At 33.8% G+C, this 18,587-nt stretch overlaps 1 long non-coding RNA gene across 1 annotated transcript in view; it reads right to left on the bottom strand.

Moving 5' to 3' along the window:
* LOC146998241 (uncharacterized) overlaps positions 1-1,577 on the bottom strand; it is a 34,279-nt gene extending 32,702 nt beyond the window's left edge. Inside the window, exon 1 of the long non-coding RNA XR_015040389.1 lies at positions 2-1,577. This is a non-coding gene — a long non-coding RNA (uncharacterized LOC146998241). The remainder of the gene's footprint in view (position 1) is intronic.
* Between the last annotated feature and the right edge of the window lie 17,010 nt (positions 1,578-18,587).

Here is an 18,587-nt window from a genome sequence, read left to right as displayed (position 1 = left end):
CAAAATAAAATCAGTTTTAATGAAAACATCATTGAAACATTATCATTACAACAGTAAAAACTTGAATATCTATCATTGTTGCCATACACAAATTACTAAACTATTTGAGGCATGCTCATGTTCCAGGAAATATAAAACAAAAGTATAAACATTAACAGGACATGTATTTGTACTAGAATTATCAATAATTATGTTCTATTTTTAATTAACACTATCTGTTATACCCATAGATATGGTAGTACTAGTATACCATATACTATATCTATGATTCTACGAAAAATTCCTTAGCGGCAAGTGCATCATCGGATTAGAACCATATTTTGATCTGCCATAATAAATTGTTTCTCTTTTGTTTGACGTCAAGGTTGTTCTCCAAAGAATATCCGGCGTCACTGCACAGAAAACAGATGTAAAAATAATATGTTCTCAGATTTTCTCAATAGTTAGTTTAGAAGATCAGTTATCAAACTCCGCTAATTCAGAAACGAGAATTCTGAGTAAAGAACTGGAAGTAGGCGAGTGATTAAAAAGCCAAACACCTGGCTGGGCATGGACTGATTTTGGACTTTTTGAAAAGAACTCTTGAACTTATAAATAATAATCTTAATAAAAGGAAGATGTTAGGCTATCTAACCTTGATGGTTGTTCAGGAACGTGCACAAACTCAGTTAATAAACAATAATTTAATATGTTCATTATAATGTAAACGTTTTGTGGCAACAATGATGTTGTTTACATATTACTTTGAGCGTGATAACGCATGGGATGTTATTCTTTTTGATATGTTTAGAATGCTAAATAAAATAGTTCGTTGTTAATTAAAAAGGTTTTCTCTGCTAAATATATTACCATTCGTCCGAAGTTATTAAATAAGTAAAGAAATTGATCTAATTTCAAACAATTGGCGTCCTTTGACAGGACGGAATTCGTTGTTGAGAGGTTATCTTCACGAGAAAAAATGGGAGGAGTTACGAGATTCTCTGGGTTGCATGAAGATCTACTAATAACTTTCTCGCCAAGTAATTTGGCGTCATCGGCTCATTCTTATTTCTGAAACTGTCGTTGAAGAGTGGTCTGATTTTGATCCGTAAGTATGCTAAAATTCTACCATAAATTTTTAATACCTTGTTTTCCAAATTTACACATTTTGCTTGATTAATTTGAAGTTGTTTGTTTTTAGATGTGCGCAATGGCAAATTTCAGGTTATTCGTCAAATAACCAAGGTTTCTATTTCTCTGGTAAGTGTTTGCTTTATATCTTATATTTATTATTAAATATTAAAAGTAATTTTTGCATGCGTATATTTTTTCATGCTCATTTTCTGTTTTATGTGCTGGTAGATTTCTGGCCGATTACCGTGTTTTTAGATAAATGCGCCATTTTCATTTAGGTCGTGTAGAGATTACTTTTTCCATTTTTTTTAAGTAACCACGAAAATTCTAACACATGTAAAAGCTTTACTAGTAAACTTTTGATTGAGGTTATTTCAAGTAAATGTGCCATTTTTACTGAATTTGTGAAGAAGTTGCTCTTCGTTATGCCTTTTTTGAGTCAATATGTTAATTAGCTGTATTCTTTTAATCTGTTGTTTTGCAGATTAATGCAGTTTATTTGATAGATGTGCAATGCTGTTTGTTGAAAAATGCATTAGAACCAATGATGGTAAGATCTTGGCCTAGCAAATTGGTAAAATGTTACCTGCTCTTAATTACTGAATCATATTGTAGGATAAAATCTGCTGTTTATCTATGAAAATTTGTACTTTATCTCTGATTATGTGGTATATGCCCAGAATTTCATTATTAATGATCGATTCATTAAAATTACTATTTTTAATTGTCTACTTTGTTTTGTGTTGCTGCTGCTCATTCTGCATTTTTTATTTTTTTTTTTTTTATTTTTTTTTTTGAGTAGATATAAAAATTAATTCTTGTTTTCTATTTTTTCCCCCTCCATGTCTCTTTTTATTGTGCTGGTAAATTTTTGAGAAAATTTCAAGTAAATGTGCCATTTTTACTTAGTTTGCATAAAAATTGTTCTTCTTTATGCCTCTTTTGAATAAATATGTCAATTCTTGTTTGTATTATTTAATATCTTGTTTTGCATATTAACACAGTTTATTTGACAGATTGAGATGCGATTTGTTGAGAATATTCATTAAAACTAATGCGGGTAAGTTCTTGGCCTAACAGATTGGTAAAAGATTTTCTGATCTTAATTACTGAATTTTTTATTATATTCTAGGATAAAATTCTGCCTTTTACATGTGAAAATTTTTATTTTATCTGATTATGTGCCAAATTTAATGATTCAAGAAAAATGCCATTTCTCTGTGTAGCTAGTTCGTTGTTGCTGTTCGTCATGCAGGTCTTTTGAATATGTATCAGTTTGTAAATTTATTCTTACATGTGTATTTTTTCTCATCCAGTTTTGCTGTACACTTTTCCTGTGAATATTATTTTTATTTAGTTTATATAGAATTTGCTCTTTCTATCTGATAATTAGTTCTTGTTTGTGTTATTTTAATTCCCAACAATTCACTTTCGAATGTTTGTTAATTATAGAAGCTAATTTTACTTTTTGCTTGCAGTTTTTAACTCTGTACCTTTTTATCCAGACATAAATAACATCTGCCTTTTCATTTCTAAACTTAAAATATCGCAGTCGGGAAAAGGTTTCAATTTGAAAGGTAGTGGCTTTTCTAATTGCAAGAATTTCTCTTCAGAATTATAATTAACATAAGCTGTGCATTCTCTGCTAAGTATTTCATTTCTCGAAAAGCCTAGTAGACCTTTTAAATTGCAATTTTAATCTTTAATTTTTTGGATATAATTAAAAACGAATCCATTTGGAAGCAATTTAAAAAATAAAGGCATTAAAATATTTCTGTATAAATCAGTATGGTACTTTTCTGTTTCGCCGGCGCAAATCTCGCCAAGCGCACTTTATTGGCGACAACACATAAAAATTGTCAAAAAATGTTAGTTCTAAGATTTTTTTTTTATTTTAAAGGCATAAACATTTTAATATCGTTTAAAGTTTTGTAAAAAGACAATAAATTTTTTTAAAAACATTAATTTAAGAATTTACTATGCTTTCATGGTACAACATCCTGATTCGCAGGTTCGTATCACGTGAACCCAAGTGATCTCATTTCACGTAATTCTTTGCTCAAACTACGCTACAAAAATCTAATTCTCTCAATGATTCAGTAATTATCTACAATAATTTATATTTTAATATGGAATACAAGTTTAAATGCAACTATTATTTCAGATCGTACGAATAGCTTACTTAAAAATTATGTAAAACCCAGTACTTTACTTCGCTAGTGCATTCTCATTAGAATTGATGAATTTAACCCTTGATTTTATCTTTTCTATATTTTCGCCTTCGCTGACCTGTGTGATTGCATCCTAATTGACTTAAATACCGCGAATGGCATTAGGGCATGAAATTGAACTTTCTGGTAAAAATTCTATGTAATTGTATGCCAGTATTGAAAGAAACAGTGGCGTAACCAGGGTGGGGCAAGAGGGGACATCTGTACCCGGGTGCAGCATCCGGGGGCGCCAAATTAATGCTACGAAATTTTTTAATGAATGTTTTGCATTCTTGACACATAGAAAGGGGCGTAAATTCTTCAGTTGTCGCCGGGCGCTGGAATCCTAGCTACGCCACTGGAAAGAAACAATCAATGTGATTTAAAAAAATGGCTGCGATATGTTTTGAAGATGAGTGTAAAAGGTTACCAGCAGAGATATTCCGTTTGGCATCTGTTGTACCGGCAAAATGGAAAAGTACCATCACTATATTTTTAATGTTGCCACGCAGCGTAAAAGCATCTCTACTTTCTCCCAAAAGTCTTGCTATTTTTCAGATTTCAGGTTTGACTTCTGTGCCTTGTTTTGCAGGTTAACATGCTTTATTTGATTGCATAGAAGTTAACTTTTCATAAAAAGGCCTTAATTATAGTATCATTATTGGTAAATTCAAGAATAAGGTAAATTCAAATTCTTAAACAGATTGGTGAAATGTTTGACCTTAACTACTGAATTCTGCTAATTATATGGGATATGTCCATAATTTAAATTTTCTCCTAGTAAATCGATCAATTGGAACAAAATGTGAAATGAATTTATTAAAGAGTATGTCATTTGCTGTATTCATAAATTTCCAGCCATTTGTATCATTTAATAATTATTTGTTTTTAGTATAAAAAAAAGTAGTAGCAGATGGTCCTACCAATTTGAATAAATATGGAATTTAGTTTTTAATAGTTTTATTTATTTCATGTAATTTATGATATTAAAGTATAAAGGCTATGCTCGTGGATTTTCTAGTAAAGGCAAGTTTCCAATAAATAGCAGTTTTTATTTGAGTATGGTGGTTGAACTATTTATCCAGCATTTTTTTAGTATGAAGACTAATCATACTAAAAAAATTTGAGCATTTCTTTCAAGTAAAAATCAGTGTGTTATAGCTGTGCCAGTATCATTCTGCATAATGACAAAAGTTCGTTAAATATGTTAGTGACATTTAAGTGTTGGTTTTGATTATCATGCAATACTGAAACTAAATTCAGAATTTCATTATTGACAAAAAAATTTTTTTTTAAATTCTGGGTATGAATGTCTGAGCATGTGTGTAAATTTTTAGTCATTCTGGATTTTCTTTCATTTGATTAATTCGTTAAACTTGCTGTTATCTGTAAAAGATTTTCCTATTGAACTTTACCTTTCATTTTAGTGGCACAGGTGATAATAGATTTTTAACCCCCCAAAAATGAAAATTTCCAAGTGTGGCTAAAGAGAGTATGCTCAAGTTCATAAAATAACTTTTTATGTTAGTTAGAAAGTTTTTCTTTATCATCACCTTTCTGTTTGAGAAGCTTTTCTGCAGCATACAGTGACCACCCCTTTTCTATTATAAGAATACAGTCAAAAGTCTTTAATCTAGACGTCCATAATCCGAAGGCTCAGGTGCTGGGCACTTCATCAGGCTCCTAGGCTGGGACAGCCATATCCTGTGCATAATTCATTTTGGATAAGCATATCTTTCCTGGCATAACATGTTGGAGAGGATAATAGAGGAAGAATATTTTTCCCCAAGAGAGTTCAGTGATTGTTGAGTCATGGCATAAGTAAAGATAAGCAATTGACGATATTTAAATCTTGAGCCTTGCGTATACACAAATCGTAAAGTCAGAACGTCCGTCAGGAGAGATATGCGTAACAGTCACAGCTTCGACGTCCGGCGCTCAAATGAGTGAGAAATGGGTAGCAGGGCAGGTCCATGGTTGAGTGGGAGGAGCTACTGGTCATGTGATCCAATGGGAGTCCTGGAAAGAGAGTGCATTTCCTTGCTCGACAGGCATTGGTGGGGAAAAATTTTAAAGTTTAAACTTCGTTTAAATCCTGGGTACATTAATTTGATGAAATAAAAAAGAAAAAAAGAGAGTTGTCTAGATACAATACAATAACAATAAGTAAAGGGATTCTGGACTGAAATAAGTTGGCCTAATTTTAATGAGTTCTGAACTAAGTATAAAAATAGGATAAATTGGACATATCAAGTGATGGTGTGATGAATTATTGGTTCCTATTCTGTATGATAGATGGTGACACATGCGCGTGTGCTTTTGAGAATTGCATATGTATGGTGAGGGAATGCAAACATAAAATAGCTATTGAAATGCAAAAATCAGTAATTAAAACAGTAGATAGATTAAATTAAGTGCCGGAGAACTGCTCCGGGTCTTTTTTTTGTTAGCTTCGCTGTTGTAATCATAATTTAGTCTTGGGATGGAACTGTTGTTAATCTTTTCTATGTTGTTGAAGAATTTCCGTGCTATTTTTGCTATGTGTATGCTAATACTTTCAATATTTAATTCATTCTGGATAGCCTCGTTTCTGAAGAACCAGGGACTGTTGGATATAATCCTCAGCAAGACATTTTGACTTTGCTGAATTTTAAGCATGTGGGTTTTGCACACATAACCCCAGACTGGGCAGGCATAGGTGATAATGGGTCGCAACATGGATCTATATACATGAAGTTTATTTTGTATAGATAAAACGGAGTTTCGGGCAATTAGGGGGTTGAGTAAGGCTTTAGTACCCCGAAACTTGTTCAAAACAAATGTTATGTGTGGGGCCCAAGTGAGTTTTTGGTCTAAAATGACTCCGAGATATTTGGCTTGCTTGGCCCAGGGAATACTGATGTCATACATTTTGAGGGTGATACTTAAGTCGAAGATCCTTTTCTTCGTGAAATAGACAGCTTCCGACTTTTCAACATTGATCTTGATTTTCCACTTAATCATCCAGGACTCTAGTGCATGGATGTGTTCTTGTAGTGCCTGTACGACTGCGGCCATAGACGCAGCTTGATAGAGGATCGCGGTGTCGTCTGCATAGAGTGCTAGTGTTGTGAGAGGGTTGTGAAGGATGTCGTTCGTATAAATAGAAAATAGTGTGGGCGAAAGCAAACTTCCTTGCGGTAAGCCCGCAAGGGTTACTTTCCGTGTAGAGTGAGTGTTGTTATAACGAACGACAAAGTATCTATCATATAGATAGGAATTAATGATGTTTATGATGTAATCTGGGAAACCCAGAGTGATTAGTTTGTATGTGAGTCCCCGTAACCATACACAATCAAAGGCTTTCGAGATATCGAGAAAGAGTGCTCCAGTGATGTGTCTTTTTTGGAATCCTTCAGCAATCATTTCTGTGACTCTGTACAATTGATGAGTTGTAGAGTGTTTGCTCCGGAATCCGTACTGCTGTGGGATGAGAATTTGATTTTCTTCAAGGAATTCTTGGATTCTATTTAAAATGACCGCTTCAGCGATTTTGCTTAAGGTCGACAGTAAACTGATCGGCCTGTAGGAGGAAGCCAGCGTAGGGTCTTTTCCGGGTTTCAGGATCGGTGCTATGATTGCAGTTTTCCAATTGGTTGGAAAGTGATGTAGGCGGAGCATAGCGTTCAATAATTTGGAGAATTTACATAACATTTTTGCTCCCATTTCCTTGATCATCTTGTTACTGATTTTGTCAATACCAGGGCTTTTTCGATTCTTTCTCTTCTCGATATATCTAATAACCTCTGAAGGCATGACTAAGGGTGTGTTGTTTGTGTGTGTTTTTGTTTGGAATTGTGTGATGAGTGTCGAAACAAGTGTTCTGTTTGAGGGTTAGAAATGTTGTGAGTGCGAAATTGAGATGCATAGTGATCTGAAATAGACTCAGCTTTCTCAAAATCGGTGTATGCGATCCCGTGGGGGCCATTAATGGGCGGAATATTAGTGTTGCGTCTCTTAAATTTAGATACAGCACTCCACAGTGAGTTATCATCTGTGGATAATGCTTCTAAGTGTCTGGCCCACTCAAGTTGTGCATGTTTTTTTTAGTAGAGTCCTGACTTGTTGGTTTAATTGATTAAGTAGAATTTTATCCGTAGGACATCTGAAACGCTGCCATTGCTTCCGTGTGCGGTTTCTGTTTCGGATCAGCTCCCGGATTGCACTGTTCTTCTATCTTCTGTCAGCTCTCATTGCTTTGCTGTTTTTGAGTAAGGCATCTTGAAGCTCATCAGTGAATTCTTCAGTATAAGCGTCTAACGCATCCCTGGAGTGTATCGTGGTGGTAGGGTACTGAGTGTTGTTTAGAGCTTTGGCATAACCTGCCCAGTTTGTAAAAAGGGCTCTTTTGTGTGGTGTACTGTAGGAGTCGGTAGATATTTCCATCATCACCGGATTATGGTCTGAAGACAATTCTGTCAGACTTTCGACATAACTCGGGGGGTTGATGTTTTTTAAAATAAAAAAATCCATAATTGATGGTCTACCTATCCCACAGTGTGTTGGTTTATCTGGTACTGCTAGGTGAATATTGGCCACTAGGGCAATGTCGTGTATGACTCGTCCGTGTTGATTGATATCCCAGCAGTTCCACTCGCGGTGGTGTGCGCTGAAATCTCCACCTATGATGACTCGATTGTTAGTATTTAAAAGTGTTTGCAAATCTGTCCGAACAGAATTTGTAGGTGAGTGTATAGGAAAATAGGTGGAGATAATAGTGAGTGGTCGTGATGTGTTTGGCGTGAGTGTAATAGCTAGGGCTTCAACCGCTAAAAGCTGTGGAAGTGGAGTGACATGATGAGGGATGGAGCGCTTAACTAAAATTAGCAGACCTCCTCGTGCATTTCCTCTAGGTGCAAATCTACCTTCGGTAGGCCTGTTCCATCGATGCGTAATATAATTGGAAGCTCTGAAATAATTTTGGGTACCAAGCATGTGTTCTTGTAGGAGTAAAATATCGGGGGAAACTTCATGTAAAAACTCCTTAAGCTCATAGGCTTTTTGGAGCAATCCATTTGTGTTCCACGTGACAAGAGTGAGAGGCATATTAGGGTTGTTCTGATACATGATTATTGATTTCACTAACAATTTCGTAGAACATAAATAGCTTATCTATAGGGTCAGACAAGGTTTTCAATTTAGGTAAATAATTTTTAAAAACGTTATTCATCAATCTAATATTATTGATTCCTAAAATGTTGTTAAATTCGGCGATATTTTTCATAAAATTAATGAATTCAGAGCCTTGTGGCTTCTCCTGGCTATCCATAACATTTTCTTTTCTTTTACTATTAGGGTTATCACTATTGGTCATATTTAGATTTTTTAAAGCATTGCTTAAATCACTGAGCTTAATATTATCATTTTTCATTGAGTGCAAATTTTGTGCAGCAGAAGCCGATTCTGAGGGATAAAATTTAGTATTTCCATTAAGCATATTGTTATGTCGTTTTGCCATATCTGCATAGGAGATGCCTTTTCTGAGAGCGTTGTCCTGTTTTTGCTGGGCAGGTCTATTTCGTGGGAATTTCTCACACCCACGGTATGAAGCTACATGGTTTTTGAGGCAATTGGCGCACTTGGGCTCTTCCATCTTTCCTTTGGTGGGGCAGTCCATGGTTTTGTGTTCCAGCGAGCACTTAACGCATCGAGGAGCAAAGTGACATTTTTCGGAGGAGTGGTGCCACTTTCGGCAGTTATAGCACTGTGGCACCTGATTCTTCGAAATATATTTTTCTACTGAAACAGCAAAGAGAAGGAGGTCGGTGATTTGATATATCTCGTCCGTTTTTTCGTTCTTGATAATTTGTACAAGGAATAAAGGCATGGGAGCTTTGGTTCTTCGTCTTGTAAGTTGCGTGACTTTACTGATTCCGAATCCCTTTTCCGATAAGGCAGTGGCTATATCCTCCGGTTTTGTGGTTATAGACAGTCCTCTGAGAACCACTTTGATTGGACGGGCGTAATTTGCGTTAATGACGTAGTGCTCAACTTTTTTTTTCCAAGAATAGAGACGTCAGGATTCTGTGGTCGTCTGCAGTGCGTGGTAGGACTTTCAAAAGTTCACCATTGACTTTTCCCAAAAATTTGGCTTCAGTTTGCAGAGCTAATTCCTTGAGAAAAACCTCGTGCGTCAGTTTTCCGGGATTAACCATTATGAGGGGAATAGCCTGTGATTGGCTGGTGGTCGGCTGCTGCTGCACGGCCTGTCCGTCTGGGTTATTACCAGCATTTACATTTTCATCATTACTAGAATTTTCATTTAATACAGAATAACGATTAACAGTTTCTAAATTTAATGGAACTTTATCTAATTTTTGTTGCTTAGCAGTTTTTACAGGTAACTTAAATCCATCATTATCTATAATCAAATTGCCATGACTAATTTTCCTCTTAGCTTTAATTTCCTCATTTTTTCTTTTCATGCTAGAAGTAACAGGGGGAACAATGCCTGAAGAGCAAGATAAATTGCACTTACCTCTTATTTCTGCAGCTTGGGCCTGGAGCATGCGTAAATTCTTCGTCATGATATCCGTAGTGGTATCCGGGTCAGAAACTGCGCGTAGCCGTTGACATGCTTTAATAGCGGTCTTCACAGCATCAATTTCCTTTTCTAAGTCCATAAGCTTTTCCGTATAATATTCCAGGTTGTCGTTAATATCCGATTGGGGTTGTTGGGGAAGTCCAACACAACTCTCAGTGGCGGCAGGTGTCTCAGGCGGGACGCTAACATCCATCCGTATAGTAGCCTCGGCAGTAGAGCCTATCTCCGTCGGAGCGCTCATGATGCGCACCTTCACGTTCAAGGATCAAGGACCGAATGGTCGTCCATAATCCGAAATGATCTATAATCTAGACCTCAAAGCTACAAACTTTCTGCGCATGCGCATATGCGTTTACGCATGCGCGTTTAATGTATAACGGACGGTATAAGCTAAGCTCAAATTATCTATTTCAGTTAATGTTGCAGATTGTGTTGTTCCTTAATCTTCTAATTGGATCCGGCTTATTATTTTTTGTGAACTGTTAGAGCAATTTTATAAAAGTAAGCTTGAACTTTAGATTATGTCAAAAAGAATTTCTGATTCTGGAACTGTCAAAGAATCTACAAAGCAAAAGCATGTTTTGATGTCCATCAAACAAAAAGTGAAATTGCTGCAATTCCTTACTAAATGTAGTATTTCATCTCAATGTACTCCGTTTTTGATATGATTTAAATCAAATTTCTCGTCATTATATTATGGATACACATCAAATAGTTTTCTGATTGCAATTTTCTAATTTCGACTATGCGTAATGTATTCTTTACGCATGCGCGCGTTGAAAGAAATGTTTAATAAAGTAAACAAATAAATAATTTTTTATTGTATATTTTAATACCCTTTAGAAATTTACCTGTGGACTTTCATTTAATAGATAACTAAAGCCAGTATGGAAATTAGGACATTTTGATATTGAAGAATAATTCATTGCTGCCTACTCTCCTTTTTTTATTTTTTAGTCTTAACAAAGGAAAATATTTCTCAGAATAAATGGAATGTATTTAATTAATTAAACTTAAATTAGGCAAATTCCATTCCCTCAATCTCTAATGATTTTCAGAATTTTTAAATTCTATTTCATTTGAATTGTACTTGTTACATTTTATTGATGTTATTAAATTTCATTTGGTCAGAGTTGTCTTTATATGTAGTCATTTCTAAATTTTTATATGAAGATTTAAAAAATGGAATTAGCCAAAGAATATAAGAATTAAATGTTAATATATTTTACAACAGAATTGAATTTCTTTTAATTTGATTTTTCTATTAATTCATTACATTTATTTAGGCGCCTAGAATGTGAACATGGTAAATAAAATGGCAAGTACCCATTCCTCAGTATATTTTGGTGGAGAAAAAACTTCTGAAATTTATGTTCAGTTTGTAGTAATATTATTCAGTTAACTTCATATTTGTTTAGGAATTTCACAGGGTGGGTGATCTTCTGTGCAAGATACTGAGAAAATTTTGATATTCTTTATGCTAAGAATAATTTCAAGAATTAATAAATTTCAGTTTTTTTATATGATAGACTGATTATTCAAAGTAATATACACCAAGGTCACCTTGGATGATCAACAGCTTGTATCATACATGCATATTAACTGTTATAGGATAGCTATGGACTTTGGTCCTTCAAATTGTTTTATTAATATATATACAGTATTCAAAGAACTACAAAAGGGTGGAATGTGGTAAATAAAACATTTTTGCTTCTGATAGAAGTGTACAACTGACTGAAAAATGTAACAGCCATCATTAAAATTCAACATCATTTGAGAGATCTTTCTTAAGTATAGTACATACTTTTAAAAAATGAAACTGTATATATGAATTTTTGAAATAATGTAACATATTAAAAGAAGATAAATTATGTATTGAAGTGAATTATGCATTCAGTATTCCAATAAATTTTCCATTTTATACATTCTTAAATCAATATAAGAATTATCAGTATTTTTAAAATCATTAGTGTATGTGTTTTAGGAAAACTTTGGTTTAAATTCAGGCTTAGATACTAAGAGTTCTGTTTTATGAAGCATAAGTATCTAATATTTGTTTTGCGATTAAGTTGAACTCAAATCATTAAATGTGAATGACATAATAGAAAAAAAAATCAGTTATTTTAATGACTGTAATGATGATATGTTATCTCTTATCACAGGAAAATACTTGGTATTTTATTTCAAGAAAAAAAAAAAAAAAACCAGCTGGGATGTTCTGTGGAGCAAGGTTTTTAAATTTTTAAATCCTGTTCCTAGAGCAGACTTGCTAGTTCTTGGTTGTAGGTAAAGTTCAAATGGTATTTTAAGAACCTGAGGTTTAAAAAAAGGGGGGAATAAATAAAGGTTTATTTTTTATAGAAAAATTCATTTATATTTCAGTAGTAGTTATTATATTTTGTGGCTATTCATTGAAAGAAATGTAAGCTTTTAAATATTAAGCTTTTTTTTCGTAAATTTTGATACGGATTAGATCATAATTGCTCTTTATTCCATAAATTGCAGTTTCATATTTTTAATTGTATATTTTCTGCATGCCATCATACCAGATTTAAACTGATGATCTATAATCCGGAATTGCCAAAGTCCCGACGAGTCCGGATTACGGACTTTGTACTGTATAACAGACTTATAAAGGGCCCCATATCTCAAATAGCTTAGGACCTTATTAAGTCTAAATATGGTTCTGCATACTGTTAAGCACGAAGTTGGAAGCAAAATGGTTTGTATATTTCTCGCTGCTCCTGGAATGGGAAATTTACCTTTGTAGGTTTTTTTTTTTTTTTTTTTTCTTTTGTTTCCCACCTACAACTCCCTACCAAAATGAATTTTCAAAATCCCGTTTTATATAAACGAGGTGGAACCAGTATTTAATAAGAAGTCTCAGGGAAAAATAATGACCATGTCAATTTTTTTTCTTCACGTTCAGCCGTATTGTTACGTGGCTGTTAGTATTCGCCAGTGAGGTTTAATTAAGGGCCAACTCTGTTAGTTATTTCTGTATAGCTTTTTCTAGTTTTTAGTTAGTTAGCATTAGTTTCTTATTTTCTATCTTAAGTTAAAGCCCAAGTGAAGACTTCATGTAAGCCCAGGATTGGCCAACTATAAATGGTCTCAAGTTAAATAAAAGGATATTTAAACCCTACTTTTGACTTGTCGCTCTAGACTTTTAGAAGTCAATGAATAGTCGCTACACAGTTCTCAAGTATTCTAGATACCAAAGGCAGCCAATTTTACTAGAATCTTGTATCATTTATAGTGGAAAATTATATAGATCAATATATAACTATTATGGAAATTTGAAAGCATCTGCAAGAAAATTGGAATGCAAAATACATTCATGTTTTATCAGGATAATGATTCTAAACATGCAGCCCTAAATGTTCACATGTGGTTTTCATACAACTGTCCGGAAGTTATCACAACTTCTTCCTTCATTTAGTCTTCAGACTTAAATCAAATTGAACATGTATGAATGGAACAACAGTTACTCAAAAAATATAGATAAATGCATGTGAAAAGTGTAACTTTAGCTAAAAGATATCTAACCATTATGAGTATTGAATGTCCCATTATTTTATTAATTAATTTATTTATTTATTTTTTTTTTTTTTTTTATTGACTCTTTCTTCAAAGTATTCGAATACTTATATGAGTTCATTTTGAAAACATTTTGAATATCTTTTTTAACCAAAAATGCTTAGACTATTTTTTTTTTTTTTTCAAAATAATGAACAATAGTACATGTGAAAGAAAAGTCATTCTACTGATTATTATTAACTGATATTTGGAAATAAAATCACAGAATGCAAGTGTTACAAAATTAATTTCATAGGTTTTATAATTTCATGAGTTAAAACTGATATTTTAAACTTAAAAATACAAAAACATGAATATTTGTCTTATTCAAAACATGTTTGTAAGTGTAAGTATATATAGTTAAATGGCTGGTAGTTACATAAGGCATAAGAACTTTTAAAGACATACGATATGTTAGACTTCATATCTTAAAATAATTTACATTAATGTCATAGTAGAAAGACAATTTAACTGCACTATATGTGATTTCTTTATGGTAATTAAAGAAAATTACACCACATGTGCTCTTTCCCACCTTTCCACCTTATTTTGCAAGTAAATTGAGCAGAATATAATTTTTTTGGCCATATGATACCTTCGGCTCTATCTAGTAATGCTGAAGTGGCACTTGTAGTAGTTCATTCAGGAGAAGGAAAATCTCGCAGAAGATTGAAGGGGGAAAATTGATCGCAATCAGGCATACTGGTGGTCCTGGTACGTACGATGAGACAACAGTTCAGTGATTCTTAACACAAGTTGATTTTTATGTTATAATGTAACCTGCTTGTAAACAAGATTTTTCTGGAGCACAAAATAAATATAACTGCACAGAAGGGCTATTAAATCCCAGAAGTATGTTTTTCATTCAATCTTAGCCATTTGGTTAGGTGAATGGATCAACAGATTATCATGGAGAGAGAGGAGGCTTTCAGAAGGACCGAGGAATGGTGTTTAAATCATACTATAGAATTACGTCCATCTAATCTTATGCTTATTATGCAAAAACTAGAGGAAGAATATTACTCACTTAGAGATGTTCCCAATCAGTCCGAGGAATAATTAGCTTATCTTAATGATCTCGAAAATCAAATCTCAGCACTAAGCCAGTACGTTATTGAACTCACTGAGGATGAACCCACTAATTACTCCCAGCTACCATGGAAACTAATGAATCTACCGAATCTACTAACGCTAAAATTAAACGTAAGAAAAACATAACGGATAAAGAAAGTTTTACTACACCTTGCATAACACATAAACGCACTCTTTCAAACGCAGAGGTTAATGAGCCAGCACAGAAAAACAAATTCCAGGTATTAAATCTCGAAGACAATATGTATTCTAACGAGCAAGGTGATTTTATCCCCTTCCACTGTCCTAGCCGACTTTGCAGGCGACTGGGACAAATTAAAAGATGCTATTGAAGAAAAGTTACAAATCAAAAAATTCCGTGGAAATATATCCGGTGGAACTCTTACCATCAGAGTTTACGACTCTGAACATTACAGAATGCTCACTGATTTTTTAGATAAACTTGAACTTCCCTACCATACTTTTAAAATGAACATTGAGAAACTGCCAAAGACTGCTGATATTGAATGTATCAAATCTGAAATAAAAGAAATGAAAATACCCATCCAAAAAAAACCGTTAAATCACTCATGTTATTGAGGGGAAAATTATCCATTTACCTGTATACTTAGCTGAATGCACCCGCAATAAAGAAGGTAAAGCTATATATGACATAAAGAAATTAAGAGGAATCGACGTGTTCGTGGAAACCTTACAAATCTCGCCCTGGCCTCATGCAATGCTATAAGTGCCAGCGGTACGGGCATACACGGGATCGCCGCAAATACAAAGCATGCTGTTTAAAATGTGCAAAAACTCACGAGACCTAAACTTGCTCCCAAACAAAAAATGATAAAGATAAACCTCCAGTCTGTGCCCTCTGCGGAGCAGATCACATTTCTTCTTTTAAAGGTTGCCCTGAGCACCCATTTAATATACAGAAACAGATTGAAGAAATTAAAGCCAAAATAGAAGCGACGAAGAATCAACTCCATTACGATAAAAACGAATTCCAGGCGCTCAATCCGAAGAAGATCCCTAAACGTAGTCCTGCCTGGCAACAATCATCCAGAGATGAAAATCAACCGAAAGGATCAAAAACTAGCCAATTAGGATTTTATGAGAGGTTAAAGTTACAAATTAAAGATTTCTTCTAAAAATTTAAAAATGCTAAAGGAATATTTAAAAAATTAGAGGTCGGCATGGCCGTTTTTGATTATCTGTCAAATATTGATTATGAATTTTAAGCCGATTCATAATATTCTTAATCTTATTTTAGCTACCAAAAGCTTTATAAAAATTCATTTCTTCAATGCTAACGGTATCCGTAAGCAACAACATCAGCTCATCTCTTACCTCCAAAAATAACTTTTACAGGTCCTTAGTAGATGGATAAACATGTAGTGGGTAAAGGCCTTTGGGTTGAACACCACTTAACGAATGATGATCTCCGATCTCCGACCTCCAAAATCATGACATTGATGTCATGTTAGTCAATGAAACACATCTTCGAGCTTGTGACAGATTCAGAATTCATGGCTATCAGAGAGGATAGACCCCACAACAGAGGAGGCGAAAATGCTACCATAATTAAAAGCCATAATAAAGCCTCTAAATTATCAAAAAAACGTAAAGTCAAGGCTTTGATAATATTTCAAATGAGGGGCTACAAGCACTGCCTATCACCAATATTTTCAACGCATGCATTCGTCACTGCTATTTTCCCTCTCAGTGGAAGCATTCAATAATTATTAACATCTTGAAACCTGGAAAAGACCTTAAATATACCAAAAATTATAGACCCATCAGCCTGGTACCAGCTCTCTGCAAAGTTTTTGAACGTATCATCAGTACAAGACTTACCAAATTGGCATTGATAGGAACCAATTTGGTTTCCGAAAGGGACACTGTACTACTCATCAGATACTCCACCTGGTAGAATTTATCGCCCAAGAATTTAGAAAAAAGAATGGTGTAGCAGCATGCTTTCTCGATTTTGAGAAGGCTTACTCCACAAATTGTCAAATTTCCTTCTGCCTAATAGCTTATAGGCAGATAGATTATAGATTAAACTTACCTAATAGCTAATAGCTTTATAGAGCTTTATATAAAGCTAATAGCTTTATAGATTAAACTTACCTACTCTTATCTCTACTGTCGCACGTTTCAAGTAAAGATGTGGAGAAATTCTCTCATCAAGAAAGAGATTTTCCGAGGCGTCCCTCAAGGGTCTGTTTTAGGACCGAAATATTTTAATATTTTTATAAATGACATGCCTGTCCCACTACACTCAAGTATTTATAAATATGCGGACAATACAGTTATCTTAACCAGCTCTAGAAATCCACAAAATGGTCTTGACAAACTCCAAATGCAAGCTAATCTAATCAACAAATACTGTGAAATTTGGAAAATTAAATGTTGGGTTGTTTTATATGGCAGATACAGAAAAAATCTTCCAGTTAATTCCAATATTAAAATAGATAATTCACCTGTTCCAGTAGCAAGCTCATATAAATACCTAGGACTGTACGTCGACAAAGCTTTAAATTTCAAGGACCATATCCAGTATATCATCAATAAAGCTAATCCAGCATTTATGTCTCTTTACTCCCTGCTTGGAAGGAAATCTAAATTAAATCTGAATACTAAGAGAAATCTTTGTATCACCCTTATCAGACCAGTTCTACTCTATGCAGTTCCTGCATGGGCAAATGCCGGATAAACTGAACGCTAGAAAAGAAACGTCTTACCTAATAAGATTCTCCGTAGCATAGCAAATGCCCCTTGGTTTGTGCGGAACGCGCAAATCCATAAGAATTTAAATATTCTCCCGATTCATGATCAAATACTAACTACAGCACACAACTTCTTTGAAAAACTGAAAAACTCACAATACCTAGCCATTAAAGAACACACAGATAAAAGACCGCGAACTATACATCATAATGCATTATGGTGGTAGTGTACAGTGTATATCTTTTATTTCTACTTATTTTACGTATCTTATTACTCTTTATTACTCAAGATCAGTTTACGTTATGCACAAAGCTTATGGACTTTGATTGCAACTTATATTTCTTACTTATTATTTTCATTTAACCAAGAATTTATTTAGTACTGTGTAGTGTTTTAAAGCAAAGACTTTGCTTTCAGTGAAAATTTTAGTTCGCGGTCTTATGACTCCTTCACTCGCTATTGGCCACCTCGCATCACGTGGTGTTTACTGTGCAACTTTAAAGAAATTAATTTTCTAACATGATTATTTAATTTTACTGTGTTTATTGTGTTTCTGAAGAATAAGGACTAAGGACATTATTAAATCTTCAAATTCACCTTTCTTTTTTTTCTTTTTTTTTCTTTTTCTTTTTTTTTTTTTTTTTTTTTTTTTGGAACTCTACAGACTTATTTGGGCTACAATGAACCTCTGGTTGAGGCGATACCCCCATTTTAATGGATAAAATGATATATTTCATTGGGGACTCGCATGCCATGGCTGAAGCCATGGCAGCGGTATTATAAATATAACAAACTTGCTAATACTTCACGGACATAAGTGATGTTTTCTAAAATCAAGGTTTTTTGAAAAGAATCTTTATTTAACACGTGGGTGTGTAATCTTTATTTACCACAGTGCCACAGCAAAATCTGGTAAAATAGTCTGTCGGATCATTTTTTTTTTAATTCTAGTGGTTTCGTGTCTCCTTTATCCTAAAAATCAGTTCAGTACCTAATCTGAATATATTTTTATGAATATTTAATAAATAGGTAAACAAATAACAAGTTTAAAACAATAAATTTACTACATTTCAGTTCGTAGTAAATTAACACAAAAGTTCTATGTCTCAATAGGAAAAATTGGTAAAATTAGACAAATACTGTATTACAATACAAATAATAAAACATACAATACTGTATTACAATAAATATCAACTCCATTACGATAATAACATAACCAAAACCATTACGATAATAACCTTTACATAACCAAAAATAAATAACTTAGTGAATGTGTAAACATCTTAAAAAAT

The sequence above is a fragment of the Stegodyphus dumicola genome, chromosome 3, assembly GCF_044657685.1.
Source record: "Stegodyphus dumicola isolate Sdum_Otavi_A_Nest chromosome 3, ASM4465768v1".
Classification (NCBI taxonomy): Eukaryota; Metazoa; Arthropoda; class Arachnida; order Araneae; family Eresidae; genus Stegodyphus; species Stegodyphus dumicola.
The sequence above is the reverse complement of the archived record's forward strand: the minus strand, read 5'-3'. Positions and strand labels throughout refer to the sequence as shown.